Source organism: Bison bison, unplaced genomic scaffold, assembly GCF_000754665.1.
Source record: "Bison bison bison isolate TAMUID 2011002044 unplaced genomic scaffold, Bison_UMD1.0 scf7180017864529, whole genome shotgun sequence".
In the NCBI taxonomy this organism is placed as follows: domain Eukaryota; kingdom Metazoa; phylum Chordata; class Mammalia; order Artiodactyla; family Bovidae; genus Bison; species Bison bison.
Window position 1 is genome coordinate 4,178,606 of NW_011495079.1, and position 7,146 is coordinate 4,185,751.

Below are 7,146 nucleotides of genomic sequence, written 5' to 3' on the forward strand. Positions count from 1 at the left end.
ACCTGTGTTCTCTGCAGCTCCAGTCCATGATGTGAATATACTCCCTCTCCTACCCGCCCCCGCCTCCCCCTCCGCTGCCCCGGCCAGGGTTCTGCAAGATAACTAGCAGTCTTACAATTCTAAAGTTAAACTACAGGAGAATTTGGCATCTGATTGGCTCAGCACGGTGCAGGTGCCCATCCTTGATTCATCCAACAGTGGTCAGAGGAGACAGGAAATATCATAGCATATAAAGGACTTTTGGGGGCCTGTTGCCATAAAAGAGCAGGGAGATAGTAGTGGGAAGGAAGTTTCCTGAGAATGAGGAATTGCTATGATCTTGGCAAGAACCTCTAAAGATGTCCTGCTGCTGCTGCTGCTAAGTTGCTTCAGTCGTGTCAGACTCTGTGCGACCCCATAGACGGCAGCCCACCAGGCTCCTCTGTCCCTGGGATTCTCCAGGCAAGAACACTGGAGTAGGTTGCCATTTCCTTCTCCAATGCATGAAAGTGAAAAGATGTCCTAGTCAATCTTATTTTCTCAAATGGAAGAGGCTGTTTCTGGACAGAATGACAGGAAGTCATCAAGTGCTTGTCAACAGCTGGATTTTTTTCCTAATGCATATTCAGTCTACATATTCCCAGCATAGACCAAAGCTCTAATTTCATGGCCCTTGGGTTTCTGCTCTACACATCATTTCCTCTATCTTTGTTTAATTTGATATTTTGAGATGGGGAGCACATGTTTTAATGTTCTTCTGTAAATTATATAAAGCTCACAATTATTGTTCCAACCTTGTTTTCAACCACATGGTGCACTCACCTGACCCTGAAACTATGCAGCTTTCCCCCAGGCACCATCTCTTTCATGCAAGTCTTCTCTCCCACTTTGCTTTCTTTCATTTGCCTCACTCTTTCATCCCTGAAAGCATATACTATCATCCCCTCTTCAAGGAAACCATCTTCCATTCTTTAGCAAGCTAATTTAGGTGTCCTTACCTCTACTTTCATTGCCAGATGCATCATTCATTACACCATATGGACCTATTCACTTCCTGGATTGTTTCTTCAAGGGAAATATCACAGTTCAACCTACATCACCAGTGTCTCAAAAGGCCTATCACATACTAGGCCCTCAAGGGAGGGAACAAATGAATACAATGAGCCTCGGTTCTGCAAAGTCTGGCTTTATATTTTCTTATCTCTATTATCAACGGATCTAATGTAGACATTATTATCAACACTAGTGCACTAGTATAGAGTACTAGTGTAGTACTAGTGTAGAGTACAGGCTCTAATGCCAGACTTCCTGTGTCCACAGCTGATCTCTGCCTAGTTTCCTAATTGTGTGAACTTCAGTTCAGTCGCTCAGTCGTGTCCAACTCTTTGTGACCCCATGAATTGCAGCACGCCAGGACACCCTGTCCATCACCATCTCCCGGAGTTCACCCAGACTCCTGTCCATCTAGTAGGTGATGCCATCCAGCCATCTCATCCTCTGTCTTCCCCTTCTCCTCCTGCCCCCAATCCCTCCCAGCATCAGGGTCTTTTCCAATGAGTCAACTCTTAGCATGAGGTGGCCAAAGTACTGGAGTTTCAGCTTCAGCATCAGTCCTTCCAATGAACACCCAGGACTGATCTCCTTTAGGATGGACTGGTTGGATCTCCTTGCAGTCCAAGGGGCTCTCAAGAGTCTTCTCCATCACCACAGTTCAAAAGCATCAATTCTTCGGCACTCAGCTTTCTTCACAGTCCAACTCTCACATCCATACATGACTACTGGAAAAACCATAGCGTTGCCTAGACGGACCTTTATTGGTAAAGTGATGTCTCTGCTTTTGAATATGCTATCTAGGTTGGTCATAACTTGCCTTCCAAGGAGTAAGCGTCTTTTAATTTCATGGCTGCATTCACCATCTGCAGTGATTTTGGAGCCCCCCAAAATAAAGTCTGACACTGTTTCCACTGTTTCCCCATCTATTTCCTATGAAGTGATGGGAACTGCTGCTGCTTCTGCTAAGTCACTTCAGTCATGTCCGACTCTGTGTGACCCCATAGACGGCAGCCCACCAGGCTCCCCCGTCCCTGGGATTCTCCAGGCAAGAACACTGGAGTGGGTTGCCATTTCCTTCTCCAATGCATGAAAGTGGAAAGTGAAAGTGAAGTCACTCAGTCGTGTCCAACTCTTTGTGACCCCATGGACTGCAGCCTCCCAGGCTCCTCCATCCATGGGGTTTTCCCGGCAAGAGTACTGGAGTGGGGTGCCGTTGCCTTCTCTGAGTGATGGGACCAGATGCCATGATTTTAGTTGAGCTTTAAGCCAACTTTTTCACTCTCTTCTTTCACTCTCATCAAGAGGCTCTTTAGTTCCTCTTCACTTTCTGCCATAAGGGTGGTGTCATCTGCATATCTGAGGTTATTGGTATTTCTCCTGGCAATCTTGATTCCAGCTTGTGCTTCTTCCAGCCCAGCGTTTCTCATGATGTACTCTGCATATAAATTTAATAAGCAGGGTGACAATATACAGCCTTGACATACTCCTTTTCCTATTTGGAACCAATCTGTTGTTCCATGTCCAGTTCTAACTGTTGCTTCCTGACCTGCATACAGGTTTCTCAAGAGGCAGGTCAGGTGGTCTGCTATTCCCATCTCTTGAAGAATTTTCCACAGTTTATTGTGATATACACAATAAACTTTGGCATAGTCAATAAAGCAGAAATAGATGTTTTTCTGTAACTCTCTTCCTTTTTATCTCTGGTTCCTCTGCCTTTTCTAAAACCAACTTGAACATCTGGAAGTTCATGGTTCACATATTGCTGAAGCCTGGCTTGGAGAATTTTGAGCATTACTTTACTAGCATGTGAGGTGAGTGCAATTGTGTGGTAGTTTGAGCATTCTTTGGCATTGCTTTTCTTTGGGATTGGAATGAAAACTGACCTTTTCCAGTCCTCTGGCCACTGCTGAGTTTGTGTGAACTTAAGTTGACTTAAAATCTCTGTGCCCCAGTTTCCTCATTTGTAGATGGTATAATGAGAGTACTCACCTAAGAGAGTCATTCTGGGGATTAAATGAGTTAAATATGTAGAGTCTGACCCCTAGAGGGTGCTCGATAAGTGTTAGTTATTATCACCAACCATCTAAATCACCACCAAAAATCCTTTGCAGGTTCAGATGCGTTCCATGTACAATACATTCTCCAGGAATGGTTAGTGCTCTTAATAGTCATTGACCCTTAAGAGAGATTCATATGGTCTTTGCCTATTGGTGCTTCCATTATGTGCTCTAAGAGATCAGTAACTGAGGGTATCTGGAGATTGACAAGAAGGTTAAAAGCTTCACCAGGGAATGACTTCTGTAGCAAGAGAGTGTGTTTATCATATTTTAGTTAGATTGTATTTGCTTTTGATGAATGAGTGAGCTTTCTGGAGACAGGGTGAAGACATATTGGTGGAGTAATTAGAGATGTGATTTCCTGGAGTCTTAGCATTCTCAGCCTTGATGGGTTGTGGGTGGCAAAGTTGGTGGTCTGAAAATATCTATCCTTTTAAGAGCACAAGGCTGGACAGGATTTTTTATAGAAACTGATAAGTGGGTTCTAAAATTCGTATGGAATTATGAAAGACTTAGAATAGACAAAACAATTTTAAAGAACAAAATTGGAAGGGTTTCATTTCCCGATTTCAAAACTTACTGTATAAAACTATAGTCAACAGAGTATAAATTGTTAGGAGGATAGACACAGAGATCAAAAGAAGAGAACTGAGTCCAGAAATAATTTTTTTTTAATATTTATGTTTCACTGATTTTTGACAGGGGTGCTAAGGCAATTCATTAGACAAAGAATAGCCTACTAATAATTGGAGATCCACATGGGAAGAGTTGAACATAGATGTTTACCTTATACCATGTGTAAAAATGAACTCAAAATGGATCATAGACTTAAATGTAAGAGCTAAACAAGCAAACTTTTAGGGGAAAAAAAATAGAAAGTCTTTAAGACTCAAGTTAGGCAAAGATTTCTTTCTTAGGTGTATGAAAAAGGCACAGTCTATGAATGAATGAACAAAGAAGTTTGCACTTTTAAGTACAGCATGAAGAAAATGAAAAGACAAGCAGTAGACCGGGAGAAAACATTTGCAAATCATATTATCTGATGAAGAATTTGTATTGAGAATATATACTCATACATCTCACTAATAAGGAAAAAATTCATTTTAAAAATGGACAAAATATTTAAATAGAAAATTTACCCAAAATGTATACACAGAACTAATGAGCACACGACAAGACGATCAATGTCATTAGTCATCAGGGAAATGCAAATTAAAACCACAATGATATGCCACTTCATACCCACTTGAAAGTCTAAAAAAGGCAATCAATATTGATGACGATGTCAGAAATGGGACCCCTCATACATGCTGCTGCTGCTAAGTCGCTTCAGTCATGTCCGACTCTGTGCGACCCCATAGACCACAGCCCACCAGGCCACGCTGTCCCTGGGATTCTCCAGGCAAGAACACTGGAGTGGGTTGCCATTTCCTTCTCCAATGCATGAAAGGGAAAAGTGAAAGTGAAGTCGCTCAGTCATGTCTGACTCTTAGCGACCCCATGGACTGCAGACTACCAGGCTCCTCTGTCCATGGAATTTTCCAGGCAAGAGTACTGGAGTGGGTTTCCATTGCCTTCTCTGCTCATACATGCTACCGGGAATGTAAAATAGTGCTGTCACTTTGGAAGGTAATTTGGCAGTTTCTTAAAAACACGCTTACCACGCAATCCACCAATTCCAATCCTAGGTATTTCCCAAGAGAAATGAAAAGATTTGTCCAAAGAAAGATTTGCACACCGATGTCCTTAACAATTTTGTTCATAATAGCCAGAGATGAGAAGCAACTAAACGTCCATCAACTGGTCAATGGATAGATACAGTGTGATATGCCCATACAATAAACTATTTCACTGAAAGCAGCGAAGAAGGAACAAACTACTGATACAAGTTGTAACATGGACAAATCTGAAAATCATATTAAATGGAAGATGTCAGACACAAGAGACAATATACTGTATGGTATATAGTGTGTTGATTCCATTTATAGAAAATGTCTGTTAAAGGAAAATTTATAGAGACAGAAGGACTGATGGTTGCCTGGTGCAGTGTGAGGAATGGGAGACAAGGATTAATAGTATGAGGGTTCTCATTGGGATGATAGCAATGTTCTATCTGCTTTGTGCTTTATGGTGATGCTTGCACAACGTGATAAATTTACTAGAAATCATTGATTGTCCACTTGAAATGGGTAAGGTATATGATACGCAAAATATATCTCAGTAAATTCAGAGGAGGTAGTATGGGTTGGGGGGGATGGAGGAAAGATGGAAGAGGAGAAAGAAAGAGGGAGGAAAGAGAGAGCATGAGAACAGGACTGCATGAAGTCAGGCTGTTTGGATCTGAAACCTAGCAAGGCTAAACCTCTCTTTGCCTCAGTTTCCTGTCAGTGAGGTTGGGGAAAATAATAATTAGCTTATCCACAAAGTAGTGTTGGAAAGAGTGTGATAATATGTAAACAATGCTTAACACAAAGTTTGGACCATAAAGACAGCAATATATATTAGCCATTATAATCATAATTATTATTATTGATGGTAGTATTTAACCTGCCTAGGATCCAGCTCATTTAGATCAACTTAATTCAAATCCTGGAGAAGGATTTGGACTGCGGCTGCAGAAGGCAGGGACTGATCTTGTGGAAATGACTCCGGGGGAGTCTGAGAGTCTAAAGCACAGGGTCGGTCAGTCCCCTGCAAGTTGGGAGACTGGACCTCTGGAGCCTCACAGATGCAGGCTGTTTCTTCATGGCAGCAGCATTCGCGGAGGGGTCATCCTGCTGCCATCAGTGTGGGAGCAACATGTGCTGTTTCTACTCCAGTCCAACAAGGATTTTTCGCTGCTGCATGCCAGATCCTGTTGGCTTGGAGGACAGTGGATTCCGGGGCACAGAGGAGGGACACCTAACCTTGTCTATGAGGGCTTCTAGAGGAAGTGATGTCTCTGTGAGACGAGAATACGTTGGCATTTCCCAGATGAAGGGTGAGGAGAGTTACCCAGGCAGAAGGCACAGCTTGAGTAAACCCCAGAAGTGATAGGGAGATTGCAGAATTCAGTGAAGAGCTGATAGAAAGAGCAGAGTGACAAGAAGCAGGGCTAGAGTCACACAGAGTGTCTTCTGTGCCATGATAAAGAATTTAGGTTTATTCTGAAGACAATGAAGACCAGGGAAGAGCACTAAGCAGGTTCTAGGACTGGCTCAGTTACCTTCAGTTTGATGGTCCCAATGGCACTTAACACGCTACACCGTAAGTGAGCCTGCTCTGTTGATCAGACAAATGCCCTCCTAGAGGCATATGGCTTGGGTTTTGCGTTTAGCCTCCTCAAATGCAAACGTTCCTCCAAGGACCACATCCGTACTGGTGTCTGATGCAAAAACTGCTTCAACTCACCCAAGAGAGGCATAAAAGGCCCTAATGCAGTGACTGAGAGCCTGTCTTGGGGGCCAGACCTCAGAAAAGCAGAGGACTTGTGGGTGTTTAACACACTTCGCCCTGGGTGCTTGCTCTGGCTGAGAGCCATTAATAAGCCCAGCGGCCAAGGGACAGGTATTGTGCCGGTTACTATGGCATCACCTTGGAAAGGATCCCTCAGTGAAAGCCACAGCTGAGCTGAGTGAGGCAGGAAGGGAATGTGGTCAGAAGCAGCAGGAGGGGCTGGAGGTAGGCTGCAGAGGCTTTCGCTGGTCGCAGGACACTTCATGGGCTGGAGCCCCCTTTAGCTTCTCCAGCTGCGGCCCAGGGAGGGAGCCGGGCTGCACTCAGCCTGAGAGTGGCTGCCTGAGACAGCACCACAGGCTGCTGCTGAGCTGGGAGCTGAGAGGGGCTGAATTCCCAGTCACAGATCATCTGGCCTCTCCTGTTTGGGGGCGCGGGTGTTGTGTCTCATCTGGAAAGATCTGGGCTGGGTTTCATGCCTTTTTGATTTTAAATAGTCACCTCCCTGAGAACTGACTTCCAGGTGTTCATCGAGGAAAGCAGAGTGATCCCCATGCTGGAAATGAAGGATGAGAGTTCCTGAGACTGACTGTTGAAGGCTTGGAGGTACCCCGGTATCACA